Below are 15,498 nucleotides of genomic sequence, written 5' to 3' on the forward strand. Positions count from 1 at the left end.
TCAATCGGTCTGGGTGTTGTAGTGAATTATTCGTAATTTCCTTCCACACCATATATTTCCCATTTCTTGGCAAGCCCTTAAGGCAGGGTCTTAGCGGGCATGGTCATCTTCTCCATAAGGGCGCGTGCGGCACGAGTACGATTCATTTATCTTGCAAGAGGTCTCGGGTTTGATTCCCGACATAGTTGATTTGAAATATTTATTTAAAAATGTGTTTTTACACTAGAGTATTTCATAGTCCCTGGACTGGTACCTGAAGCGTAAGAGTGATCATCTTACCTTCATGTAATAAAAAATGATCAAGATACGATAATAGGAATTATCTATGATCATACAATATAAGATAATTCCTATTTATAAAATGTCTTAAATATCAATCAGAAGGACGACAAAAATTCGCTGCAAAAAAACGAACCAGCCAGGAGCTAGCTGTCAAACTAAATAAACGAATGCACTTTTCTTTGTCATGCCGAATACTAACATAAGTAGAAAAAAATAGAGACCTACTTAATTATGATAATTAATAGGGCCCGTATTACAATGGGAATTTACCATTTATCTTCAATTTTATAAAAATAGAATGTGCATAAAAAGAAATCTAAACATATTCTGCTGTTTTTTTTTATTTCAGTTGGTGAGGCAGTAAATAAATCTGAAATTTCGAGTATACTTGAACACTATACTAAAACTTGGTAAATAACGCACTAAATAGAGTACACAAAAAAATAAATAGAGACACGGAGTAATAATTTACTAGAGAAGCCGTTTAGCTCTATTGAATAGAACAAAAGCGTTCAAAATTTTTGGTTTGGGTTTTAGTTTAACAACAAACGTGTAACGAATGGTTTCGGTTTACGCATGCAATGCTGTAAATTGTAGCTATCTTCCTGGTTGATAATCGACTAATGGTTTTTGTCCATATGGGCGACACTATTAGCCAGTGTCGTGTTATTACTCAAAGTACTAGACTAACTGATTGGTAGCCGACATATTAAACTACCTAATGTGAAAATAATAAATGAATAAGACGTGCCTATTATATCGGCCACAATTTTCGACACGACAATCTACTGCATATTCATACTAATTTGGAAGGAACAGTAAAGGGCTGAAAGTAAATTGATCATGGAAGGCATGAAATTTAAATCACATGACTTGTTAAAAGAGCCTCCGAGGGCCGGTATAAATAGATAATATATTACTAGTCTATGCTCTATTTTATTTTGCTCTACAAAAGGCCAGGAGGCCCTATTACAGTGGTGAACTACAGCACAGAACACTTATGCGCGAGTCAAGCATCTTAACCACTACACGACGGAGGCCGCAGTTAATTTTGCGCAAGTGTAAATTTCCAGGAAGATGGGCCGGATACGTCAAAAACACGATCTCCAAACCAAGTTTATTAGCTGTGCCGAAGTTTGATACGTTTTCCCCTGTCTGAATCAACCGCTGACCCAAGGGTGGCCTTTTTGACTTGTGTTTTTCTGACATATAGATCCGATACATATTTTGTAATCCCTGGGGTGCTATTCTGAATCTTCTGAGGATTTTTATTTTTTTTCAATCAAAAATAAATAAATATGAACACGGGAAATCAAACACGATGATTTTAATTACGAACATTATTGCGACCTTAAGCATTATCCAAAACACTAACTTAGGTTGATTAGACCGAGCAGTATTTGTTTACATCCGTTTTTAAAATAGTGTTTTACATCTTTTGACGTTTAATCATCAGTGTGGCCATTGTATGAAGCAAAGTGTCTTCGCATTGAAAAAATAAAAATCCTCAAATTACCCACTCTTTAGGGGGAAGAGAAGATTCAGAATACCAACCCTGGAGCGTTAAATTTATTATTTGTCTACAAAGGTTTAGACATACTAGAAATGTAGCTTAAGAAGGTGAAATAATTCGCATTAATCTTAGTTACATCAATAAATGATCGCTTAAATCATAAACAGTTCATAAACTTCTTCTGTCTTCCATACTCATAAAGGTTATCACTCTTCTATCATATTAACAGTTTTAACATTTTTGAATGACGTCTTTATAAATAATGTAAGAAAAAAGATTATAAAACACGATTGAAATGAAACAACCAGTAACAACGCTTAACAACTATTGCCGTTCTACCATCATATTGATTGTAGTTAATTTTTTGTGTTCTACTTAGATTTCTTTGTTAAAAAGCGGTCAACGAACTTTTTGACTGAGCTTTTAGGAGGCGAATATTACGCAGTAAAAAAATATGGGATAGAAAAAGCAAGGAGTAAATAAAAAACGCAAAAACGTTTTCATAAAAAAACACTCGATAGTAACTGACAGGAAAATTCAATTAATAATCATGTTATAATATGCATATTGTTGTAACAGTTATGCGTGTATGTAAAAACGGGGTCGAGAAAACAACGAAAAACAATCTCATAAGACCTTTTTACTCTCCATTGAGAGGTTCGAACCCCGCTAAACTGTGATTTGATTTTCTTGATTCATGTTTTCCGATAGTTAAATTTACAACTCGTTGAAATTGTCTCACAAAATTGTAATATTTTAGTTAATCTTTTTCTTCTCTTAGTGCCCTGTCAGGTATCCCCAACGTTGGCAACCACTTTGGCAAAAGTATCTCAGTCCTGTGCTGCCCGAAAAATCTACTCTACAATCCCGAAGCCAGTCCAGTCTTGTATATTTCGCAGCCAGGACATGTCTTCTTCCAGCCCCTCTGTGACCCTCAATCGTGTCTTTCAAAATTGAGGGAAGCAAGTAGTACTTTTCTCCACACATTATATGCCCCAGATACGAATTTTTATGGTGTTCAAGAGTTCTCTGTTCGTTCTAGCTCGACTTAAGACGTTCGTTATCAGGTCTGTCTAAGATATTAATTTATTAAAATATAAATTTCACTGTACACCAAATTCATTTCAAACTCTGGAGTATAGAAGAGTGATTGCAGTTCAATTATTTCTGTTTAAACTGGTAAACAACATCTTAGACTGCCCTTTACTTATAAGTTCTTTAGAATACCTTGTACCCAACAGAACAAGACTCCATACTACATTTAATTTGCCAGTACCTAGGACTAACTCAAGGAAAAACGACTTTTCTTTAGAGCATGTCTTTATTACAATACTGTTCTCTCCGATCACGCAGACATTTTTCATCTCTCTTATATGAAATATAGAAAATTCCTCTTAGACAGTACACCCGTTTAGTTTTATGATGTCAGTAATTATGTTTGTATTCGCATGTTCATTATTATATTTTTGTACCTTTTATATTATTTTTATATAACTTTTTTCTTTTCTTATTCTTTAAATTCAAATTTATCTTGTTTCTATTAACTTTATTTTTATAACTGTAAATAAGTATATGTATTTTTATTTTATTTGCAAGTTTCTAAGTGCCTAACAATTGTTAATTGCTTTTATTTTGATATCGATAGTGTACTTAATCGATATCGTACTCCACTGTGGAAAATTTTTATTGACTGTTTTCACAATTTTCGTTCATATGTATTCTTATTTTTTTTATACAATATATGTAAAAAACTGTTGTTTTTTTCCCAAATAAAAATAAATAAATATCTTAAGCATTCTGCGATGCAACCACATCAATTAATAGATCGCATTAAAAAAAAATAAACACGAAAGAAAACGAAGTACCGAGAAACATTAAGGAAAAAAAAACAAATTGTAGTTTCTTTTAAAAAGAAAGAACATAAAAATGCAATTTCAAATAAATAACAGCGCTATTTATAAAGTTTCCATCTCGATATTTCCCTTAAAAGATAAGAGTAAAACTTTATTTTAAATCTTGATGTGGTGAGTGGAAAAAATTGAGAAAACATGCATGCATATTTTCTCAAAAAATTGAGAAAATATGCATCATTATTGTTATATTTATTAAAGACACTATACATACATTCGTTGATTACAAACACACAGTTTATAGTTAAAAAACCAGGAACGACCTGCCCCGACTCGCTAGAAAATCTGTGTTGAGTCGAGGCACTTGCAATGCATTCATAAACATACATGCACATATATATACACACACATGCACACATATTCACATATATATATAAATACTATAGTTTATACATAAATATGAAGTTTATATATTACATCATACTCCATATATTATATTAAATTACTTATTATTTTTATTTCTTTTACATTATGCATCTTTATCTATAGCTGTACATACATATTGGTAATTCACCAGTTATTCCACATTATATCACAGTGATCCATTTCCATTCCAACAAACCAATTACTCGAACTCAACTTCATCCCACACTGTTTAATCGCGAAGAGATCTACGAAAAGCCGGAAGATCTATCCCAAAAAATTCCAAGTCGTGTGATGAATTGACTAATCTACACATTCTGGACATTGGGGCATAAAAACCAAAGTTGCTCTTAGAAGATTTTATAAATAGCAGATTTTGACTTCTGGTGACACGGTTGGGAACATGAAAAGAAATTGATTGCAACAGAGATGGGATATCACTTAAAGCATTAAGTATTTTAAAAATGCATATAAGGTCCATCTCAGTTCTACGTCTCTCCAATTAAGACAGATTAAGAGATTGCTCTATTTCAAAATAAGAATAATTACCCCTTTGTAATCCGAGCAACCATGCCACTTTTCTTAGAAAACGGTGTTGGACAGATTCGATACGGTCAATATGAGTCCTGTAGAATGGAGACCAAATGGAAGAAGCGTATTCTAGATGGGGTCGAACTAGTGAGCAATAAAGAGTTTTGATGGTATTAATATTTTTAAAGTCCGCCGTCACTCTATTGATAAAACCGAGAAGTTTGAGAGATTTGTTTACAATATTATCAATGTGTTCACGAAAGGAGAGTTTACTATCTAAAGTAATGCCAATATCCTTTATTGACGAAACCATTGAAAGGGAAGTATTTTTTAGTTTGTAGTTGACTTGTATAGGTTTTTTTCGTCGCGAGAAAGATATTATTTTACATTTGTCAATGTTAAGTTGAAGACAATTGATGTCGCACCATTCATTAAAACAATTAATATCATGTTGAAAAAGAAGACAATCATTGGGAGATTCAATCAGTTCTGGCCTATTAACATATCTTATATGTTAATAGGCCAGAGTCTAGCGACTGATTCTGAAACTGACAGTTATGTCAGAATTTAGTTCGACTTAAAATTAAAATTGACTTATTTCTCTATTATATTTGAACGTAGTTATACAGAGAGAAGCCAGCCATAGAAAAGTGAAACTGAGATAATAGCCATTTTGTGAAAAGAGTGAATTATAAAATCTACACAATAGTTTGAATGTTTTTGACTTTAACAAACGATAAACGATTAATACATAAGTTTTTTTATATAGTACAAACAAGAATCTTATGGTGTATTTGACCAGTTTAAAAGATTTTTAAAGTACCATAAGATTTTTCTAGTTTTGTGGGTGTTTTCTGTAAATTGAGAAATGCCGTTTTTGCGATCGACACCTTTTTCCGGAGGTGATAATTACAGTTTTTTTTATATAAAAGCGGTCTGGCTGTTTTTAGCAAAATCGACCTTACTGCAACAGATAACATCAATATCTAATTTTTAAGAAATTGTGGACTGGCTGCTTTCTGCATAATTACGTTCATTTCGAATAGGCTTTAAAAAAAGTGCCAACTTCAAAACGATCAAAAATTTAAGTAAATCGTAATTAAATGAAAAATTGCTCGGTGGAAGAAATTTTTTGTCACTTTTAATGCGTAGATAAACGAGTATCATCAACAGATCCACAGATGAAAGAATTGAAGTAATATAGATGTTCAGATCTGGGCAGAATGGTGAATGTTACACAGTGTGTAAAGTAGCCACTTAAACCAGCCAATGACAGGTCGTAAGGCCTGTAGATGCCTAGACTTCTGTATTACCTTCTCTAAATTGTTCATTATCTCTGTTCTTATATGTTAAGAATTGTTTACAGTTTTGGAATTCAACCGTAAACAAGTACCTAGGTACCTACTTACCAACGAAAAGTTATACTATCTTTTTAAAGTTTATTCGAACAGTTTTTACGACAAATAAATTAATTTTTGATAAATTGTTTGCTATGGGAACTAGAACCACCCAATAACCCTTGAATAAGGTCAGTTTTATCCGCTGTCTTCGGGCGCACGGTAGACATATATGATAACTATTTTTGAAAAACGCTCGATGTACCGGTACAGAAAATTCTGATACTCTGTTTAGAAAAACAGCAAAATGCTTCAGTTTTGAGGTGCGAAAAATTGGACAGCAAAACGCCGGTTTTTTTTTTTATAGTTAGGCATGAAAGGTCCAACATGCAGTTTGTTTTGTTTTGTTTTGTTATTGTTTTTCGCACAGCATCGGGGAGGCATCTAAAAAACAGTGACAGAAAACAATATTGAAATACCTATTTATCAAAATTATTTGTCACCGCATATCCTCACAACTTATGTGACCCGAAACACAAACATAATAATGTATATGTGCATATCTAATTTGAACTAAATACAATCATTTATATCAAACTTTCGATTGTGTTAATTTATTTGTCGGTGAGTGTAATATTAATTTGGGTACCCGGACACTCAAACATCGACGGTAACGAGGCAGCTGATGAATTGGCAAGGCTGGGAGCTGAGACAGCCCCAATAGCCCCTGAGCCCTACTGTGGGTTACCCAAAATATGCCCTCCGTAATCAGCTTAGGTCATGGGCCAAGGGAGCAGAGCGCAATGCTTTGGCAAAAAGTGCCTGGTCAGCCCCATGCGAAGGAACTGATAAAAAGGTAATCGCGAAAGTTTGCCTTCGACCTAATAAAGCCCAGCCGAAATCAAGTGAGGGTTATTACTCGATCCATACAAGGCACTGGAGATTGAACAAACAACCTGCTAGAATGAACCTCTCCGAAACTTTTAGATGTAGGTTTTGCAGAGCAGATGATGAAACACCTATACATATTATCTGTGAATGTGATGTTTTACACCATAAAAGAAGCCTCATCCTCGGGGGACCACTAGTTAAACATGAGGATGTTAAAGAGCTCGCCCCCTACCCAATAGCTCGATACTTTACGGATCTAGGCTTGGAGGGGGAGATTTATCAAATTGAGAACTCTCGTCTTCCACACAGTAGTCAGGCTCTTTATAGACCCGAGCTTGGAGGACGAGAACTATTCACGGGTACCCGTCACAATAGATCTTCACAGGTCGCATTGACATTAGGAGCTTGAAGTATAGCACCTATCTCCACCTCTAAGAATACAAATAATAAGTATTCATTTAATATACACACGAGAATATACTCAAATCTAGTAATAGCAAAGCATTGCCCAGTTCAGCTCGTCTTGAATAAATAACAGTCTTTAGCGTTTTGTGAACTGTCTTAAAGCTGGCATGGAGATAACCTAAATAAAAACCCGATATAATCTCCAAATTCGTAGAAGTCTAGAATTTGAAGCGAACGGCGACCATAAAATTCACAATCTTGATGCTCTATACAAGCTAAAATCCAATCAGTGGGACGTAAATACGAGTATATCTTGAGAATGAGGAAGTTTAGTGCTACAAGTAATTGGATAAAAACAATGTTTTCTTTCGCGAGCTAAGAATAAGAGCTATAAATTGTACAGTAAAGTTTCAAGAAAATGCATGAAAAAATTAAAATAAAATAAAAATAAGAATATACGTATTTGTGCATATATTTATTCATATCTAGCTTTAGAACAGGTATTTTTGTATCTAGTGAAGCTGCTAGTAATATTTTTTCGCAGTGTAGCATGTCAAGCACTTTTAATAAGCATTTTTTTTGGTACGTACTATTATTTTTTTGCCAATAAACGCTGTATTCCAATACTGAAATTGATAATAAAAACATATTAAGCTAATGGTAAGATAAAAACAATATAAAAAAAGCCTTCAATGGTAGGAATATTACGCGTTATATTGTAGTTGCCTATATAGTATATGAAGTGACTAATTTTTTTTAAAGGATAAAAAAACATTACGTAAATTGATGTTTCGTTTTTACTATAAGACGCTTTAGTCCATTTTTTAAGTTTCAGTGAATACAGAATATTTACAAGTTTCTTCGCAATTTTCCCAGAAACATTTCCTAATTTTCCTAAACTCTTCCAAACAACGATTAATCATTGCTCGTGGTTGGGCAAGGAACGCTGAAAATTGTTCATAACAATAAACTTTTCGAAGTACCTATTTACAGTTTAAAAGATTAATCTTGTTTACTTTTATTGAAAATATCTTCAACGTGCACATTTTACGCCTAATTTTGAATAATACTTTCGCTTTTTAATAACATAATAAAATGTTGCGCGCATAAAATAAAAAAATATTACATTTTCAATGAATTAGTTGTTCATTGAGACAAATGTTACCCACAACACAAACCAAATTGATGCGGTGAAATAATTGGTTATTACGTGGTCCAGTGGTCAGCGCGTGTACCTACTAAGAGGTCTCAAGTTCAAATTCCAACATGATTGATTTTAAATATTTATTTTGTCGGTTTTTACAGGGAATTGGCATCTGAAGCGTAGCACTTATAATCTTACCTTCATTTAACAAAAAGTAATGGAGTGTATAATGTTAAGTGTATAATGCCGAATGCATCATTAGGTGTGGAAGAGGGAATGATGCCATGTCAATGTCCTACTCGCGAATAAGTTTAACATTAGGCATAGATACTTAATGATATCAGTAATGAAATGAACAATAAATATTTACTTTTGAAGATGTTCTTCACCACAATATATTATAGTTTCAGGGCTGCAGGTACAAACACTATCCTCACCGGTACGTATTGAGACGGTATAAAAGTAAAATCGATATTTAAGTGCAAAAATATGTATATTTTAAGTATTTTGGTAGGTAACCTGTAATTAAACATGTTAAGAAAATAAAATTTTATGCATATTATACTTGTATTTTTCACACAGAAAACATAATTTTACTTTGTAGATAAAATTGAAGATAAATGTTAATTTCTCATTGTAATATGGGCCCTGATCTGGCATCTAAGTCGATAACCAGAACATTTTACCGTACATTAACACTTTAAAACCTTTTTTCGGTGCATCTGTATCTAAAAAATATAATGATTTGCTAATCATGTAGGTAATGCATGGCGACTAATATTTTAAGTATGTTCAAATATATAAAGAAAAACTACTGTAATTTCATAGACTATTATATTTATATCACCAACAACTCAACTAATATATATGTTAAACCTATATATATAGATAATGCGTCAAAATTGTACCGAAAGCTGAAAACTTTATTGATTTTAGGATTCCTGAAATACGTTTTTAGATATAAAGTTCTTACGTGAACGTATCGCACTCCCAATGTTAGATTAATACAACTAAAAATTGTAGTTTAGGGTGATTAATGTAGAAAGTAACTTTTTAAAAATAAATAACCCACTAAGTCTCTATTTTAGAGGCTTGTTAGCGGATGAGAAAGACAGAATATGGAAAAAATTTACGAAAAATACATCATAATTCCAAAACCACCTGAGACAAAAATCTTACTTGGGTTTGTTTGCCGTCTAATATCACAAACCAAAAAACTATTTCAAATAATACTTCAGAAAGTAATCTAGAGTTTTTTCAAATAATACTTAACGATAAATAATTTAAGACTATCTAAATTTGTTGCAACAGAGAGAGAAAACATTTTTGTGAAGGGAATGTGGAAGTTCAGACATTTACAGGGCTTATGACCTTTTTATTGGCTTATCATTGGCTGGTTTAAGTGGCTACTTTACACACTATGTAACATTCACCAATATGCCTATGTTTGAACATCCACATTTCCTTAACTCTTCCATCTGTTGACTTTTGTGAAGTAAAAGAGCTGAAGCCTTTATCATGTGGGTGAGATTCATCCGGCTGAACCAATGCACCTACTAGGCAACGCCTGAAAACAGTTTTCCAATTTTTATACTTCTTCTTTTACCAGGTAGTTAATTCAACAATGTTCTGAGTATGTACAAATGCTTGCAGACATTTTGACATACTCAAAACATTGTTGAATTTAAGACTATACTATTTTCAGTTGTGACAGTCTTGATAAACGACACGAAACCAATGTTAAAATTCATTTTATGACCATTTCATGAATTAAAAAAATAAATAAAAATTTGTATTTGCAAGAATTGTTATTTATTCCGGTTATTTTTATGCTTGTACTTCTGTAAAAGCTGTTACGCTTAAAGAGGATTTGACAATTTGTATGCTAAATTAGCGAATTTGTTACGTTGATCTCCTCTACGTTTACAGTTATTATATCATCAGTATTTTACCTATTAAAATAGTTATGTTTTTTTTTTTAATAAAAAATTAATATTTGCGTTCTTAGAATTGACCCAAATATTTAATTTTTAGGGCCATTTTCAACGAGTTGTAAATAACTCACTATTAGAAAATGGAAATAAAGTTCGAGTAGAGTGGGATTCGAACCACGGACCATTGGTCCGTGAGTCCGAGACACTAGCCACAGGACCACAACCCGGTTCAATTGAATTATTAATATAATAATTCAGTTTGAATAAGAGTTATTTATTTACTAGTATATTTTGATGGTGATTCAAAATATTTAGCCGAAAAATATTAGGTGAAAGCCAAATATTTTTGTTAATAAAATAATAAATAAAATACTGATAAATTAATTGAAACATTAAATCCAATTATCTCGGAATGGCATTTTTTTAGTTGTAATATTCTTTTATTCGGTGTTCGATATGTGTTTGAATTCGTCGCTAGAGGAGAACATTACAACTCTGGCAGTAGTCCAACAGTGGTCTATGCTAGTACTGATACGGTAATATAAAGCCTCTCACATGAGGGTATTATATTTTAGGAAAAATTTCTAGGAAAAAGTATATTTTTTTTACAGCAAACTAGATACCGATAGTAGTTATTCTATTTACCTATAAAATAGTTATAGATCCTCGAATCTTTGAATTTGATGTTTCATTATTTTTCTTGCAGGATGGAAAAAATAATATTAACATTACAATAGAAAAAAAAAGATGCTACATATATTAAACACTCAATACTATGAAAAAGAAATCCGAATTAAAATAAAATGTCACCTATTTTCAAAGTCCGTTTTCGAAGCTCCAAGACATTTCCACAATAATTTATTTTGATAATTTGAAATAATATATTTCACATTCAATTAAATAAAAATATTATATGCGTAATTATTGTAACAATCTAATAAAATAGTTTTAATCGTAGTTATAAAAATAGCCGACGCAGCAGAGTTGAAAACACAAAATGGATAAAATTTTACGTACGGAAGTAAGACATTTATTTGAAAATGTGAAAATTTTAGAAAAAATTGTTGAACAGTGATTTATAAAATCGCATAACTTATTAAATCAAAAGTACGTATAGGAAGGTAGTAATGTAATATTATTTTTGGGAATGTTATGGTCCCATATTTTCCATTTTCAGAGAGCGTATGCAATGCTGCATGACGTCATAATGACGCCAATTGCTGTTTTCCGGAGGACGAGAAATTCTTTAGGAAAATTTACTTACGCAAGCATATAGACATACGGTTTCGATAATTTGTTAAATGATCTTAAAAAATAGGACACGTTCAAATGTTTTATTTGTGAGATTTCCGTTAAAAATGATAGGTAAGTACTTATGTATTTACATATCAGTCTCTTGATGGATAATTAATTTATATAAAACGTATATTGTAAGTCCGGTCAATTTCATATATTCACCTGTTTATTAACAAATGCATTTTCGAATGGCGAAGTAGATGCAGTTAAATATATTTTATTCTTACCTATTCCGATATGAAACTTGAAACGTGTCTGCAGGCAAACACTGTAAATAAATGTATTCACTTAAATATGACGGAATTCACAAAAGAAGCAATCAAAATAGAAAATTTCAGAATGAATTAATTAACAGATGGGTTAAAAAATCCTTCAGTGCGTCACTACACAACCTTGGTTTTTTCACTCGACACATACGTACGGGAAATACACCCCTAAATGATACACACACCAACGGCGACCGACGTATACACTAACCAATTATGCATTTTCCATCTTACTCCTGCAGATTTTCCTTAAACTTAAAACAAGCGAAAAAGAAAACGATGAATTTTTCAATTCCACAAAATAACGAAGTCTCACTCTCGCGAATTTTCAAGAATTCTCCCGGAAAGAGACAAAATCCGAAGTGATATCGCGATTCGTAGTATGCTACATCCTTCTCTTGCAGCACTACCGCGTATCAGAAAAGCGGGACGGAGGGCGGTGTAAGACGCGCGCACTTGAAAATTTCACAGCGGCTACCGAGAGGCGGGGGCTGTTATTGAACAAGGGTTAAATAAAACAAGAAATACAAAAATAAACTGACGTTCGTAATAGTCTACGTAACTGTGAATCAATAGGTGATATTTACCGCTGAGTTTTAGTGAGGAGATAAATCAAAGTGTGGAGTCCCTTCGCGCGGTGACAGTTGGAACGATCGAGGTGTTTTCGCGAAGATGTGCGGACATTTTCAGGGAAGTACTAACGATTGGATTCACTCTTGTTCTAGAACCGGTTGCGGGTACGACCGCTCTCGACGAGTAGCGGGACCGTTGTGGGGAGTGGGGACGAAAGCCAGCTGAGGGGCTGCGCAAGCGCTCTCCCCGCCATGTGTCTCCTTGGAAAATTACATCCAAAGTCCGACCCCTACGGCGGATTAACGCTATTTACTTCAATTTGCACCGCTTAGTAATTAAAATTCCATAATTTCGTATCCGGAGTATCAGCGGGCCTTAAATTTAACTTTGCTTATCTTTTCTTTTCCGATCAAATCCTCGCATCATCTCGTAGAGGTAATGAACCACTATTTTAACGACATAAATGCAAAAAACAAACCTAATTATTATGCATAATGGTATTTTTACTGTTTACAAATAATTGAAATATTCAAATCCGATTGTAGTATCATAGATCGATTCGCAAACGATTCGATTTCTTATTTCTACCTCCGCGCATTGAGTGCTGGTTACTACATACAAACGTTATCGGCCGATTTAGAAGTAGTTCTTAATATTGCATTATTTATTAAATTAAAAAAACGGGCATTTTTGTATTACTTATATTCTATAAAACTTCCATGACGGCTGTTATTTTGCATTGCAAGGGAAGTTAAGCCGCTTTAAAATTATATTTTATTTTACAAGAATTTCTATTTTGAAACACTTGTATGCGAAACGGCCGTAACGCGAAGTGTTAATACATATGTACATATAAATAGAACACAAAAATCTATCGTTTTTATTTTTATAAATAATGTGGAGTCCTACAAGTTAAACTACTCAATCAATAAATAAAGTTATTTATTCCATTATCAAGGGCAAATAAACGAGAAATACACCCATAAATCAGTTTGTAGGTCGAGTACCAGTCTATGAAAGTTATATTTGATGGCGAGGGCGCAGAATACAGCGTAACCGTAGGGTAGTTAAAGACATATCTTAAAAAAAGAAATGAAAAAAAATGCGACTTAAAAAATGTAACGTACAAATAAAATATTCGTAATTATTTTTAATGCTCAACAAAATAACTCAACAAATCTTAAACGAAAGCATTGACTTCACATTTAAGACTTTACTGAAGAAATTAATGCATGGCTGATATGCAATAATGCCTTATATGAATATTACTTTCTCTTCAGTTTTAATAATAATTTTATAAAGGTTTTGAAATATTTTTTTAATGTTATTTTCATTGATTTCTTAATTTACGTACCTATTTTGTACATCTACCTCTGTTAAAAATCAATACCTGCTGGCAACCCGGTCTCACGGTTTAGCGGGTTTTAATTTTATTTTTTGTCATAATTTGCTATTTGTATCTGATGTTTTTTTGATGAATTAAAATCAGATTGCGTGTACCTACATAGTTATTCAATAAATCTATCATCGATAATGTTTCAGATATGGCATTCAGTATGAGGACAAGGCTGATATATTTGATTCTGGACTTGATAGTTATAAAACGAGTCTGATTTCTTTTTTTCTCTCGCACTATTATTCTTAAACTTTTCTTTATATTTAAAAATGTTTTTCCTTTGTTAGTTTTTTTATATTTATGTATTTATTTCGTTAATATTTTTGGTGGCTTATGTGTATTTACCTACTTGTTACTATTGTTATAGATATGCAATTTTATAATTTTTTTGGTATGTATTTATAATTTTATTTTTTTTCATATTTATGTTCAATATATGTTAAAGGCCATTTATGTAAAAATAAATAAATAAATAAACGAACAAATAATTGTTACAATTTTAATATATTATAAGACAATATTCTACACTATGTGCTCACTGCGCGTATTGCTAAGTGTAATACAACACGTACAATGGCACGTTTTCCCATATTGACAATGCTCACATTGTATGGTTCATGTATTTAACTTTAGTACTACAAACTTGTATACGGTATTTGTCACGTAGAATGTCTGGCAGGGGTTTTCCTCCGAAGGGAATCCTTTACAATGTTCGTAGTGACGTCACAGCATTTATGAAAAAGCCAACTCACATTGCCGAGAAACCTTCAGGAACAGTCGGATATGAAGGTCCATTTTTATCGGCCATTCTGGAGGGTCGCTTGATCTTTTGGTATTGTTAGTGCGAGGATATGCAAGGACCTTTTATATTTTATGTTCTCCTAATCCCGTCGTATACTAACTGTGATCGTAAGGCGATGGCAATTGGGCACAAACCTTTTTTTATCGTCCATTAAAACTAAAATAAACAAGCGAGCATTGTGTCTGTATGTCGTAAAGTAAAAATAATGCAACATAAAATATTTTAATTTTTTTTTTTTTATATTTCTGTGTACTAACCTACTTCAGAAATCAAAATCGGATAAGGAAAAAAAGAAAAAGAATACAAAGTATAAACCTGTATACCAGAGCCTCTAAAATAATACTATTATTTACTTCACACTTAATTGAAAAGTAACAATAATTAACTGAACATGAGTTCTTTCTCAGCATAATCAATCGATTTAAAATGCACAAATGTTATTGTGGTTAAAGTTGCATCGTTATGCAACCACTCGTGGGTATACAAGGAAAACTGGCAAACTGCTAAAAGCTAGTTTTGCGTAGATTGAATTTTAAAGTTTGGTTGTTCATTAAAAATCAATTTTTTTTATATTTTTTAATACTTATTGTTTATTATTCATGAAACATATTTTTATTCATTACAGAATTCATATGAAATAAAAAGCAACAGAATTTTGAGGAACAAAAAAATATTTAAGATACGAAAAATAAAATCCGCATTTAGTTGATTTTAACTGAAATTGGTGCTGGTTGAGTTAGCCGGCGACATTGTCTAACTAAATTTAAGTTATATCAAATTCAACACTGTCTTCATCTTCAGATAAAGCATCTATCACATTATCGGAAATGAAAAGACTCTTTTACCAATGATAGA

At 32.4% G+C, this 15,498-nt stretch overlaps 1 protein-coding gene across 5 annotated transcripts in view; it reads right to left on the reverse strand.

The window, feature by feature from the left end:
- The window catches only part of unc-104 (kinesin family member unc-104), a 93,186-nt gene that overhangs the window by 32,564 nt on the left and 45,124 nt on the right, over nt 1-15,498 (reverse strand). Inside the window, exons 1-2 of one of the 5 annotated variants that reach the window (XM_088239298.1) lie at nt 12,460-12,648; nt 11,834-11,874 (exon numbers count right to left, since the gene is read on the reverse strand). The exons of 3 other annotated variants lie outside the window; for them this stretch is intronic. The gene's annotated coding sequence lies outside the window, so the exon portion shown is untranslated. Of the gene's footprint in view, nt 1-11,833; nt 11,875-12,459; nt 12,649-15,498 lie in introns of those variants that run through there. One more of the 5 variants, XM_088239301.1, reaches the window with a different exon arrangement.

This window comes from Micrasema longulum, unplaced genomic scaffold, assembly GCF_059751315.1.
Source record: "Micrasema longulum isolate JH-2025_06_02 unplaced genomic scaffold, ASM5975131v1 h1tg002119l, whole genome shotgun sequence".
Taxonomy (NCBI): Eukaryota; Metazoa; Arthropoda; class Insecta; order Trichoptera; family Brachycentridae; genus Micrasema; species Micrasema longulum.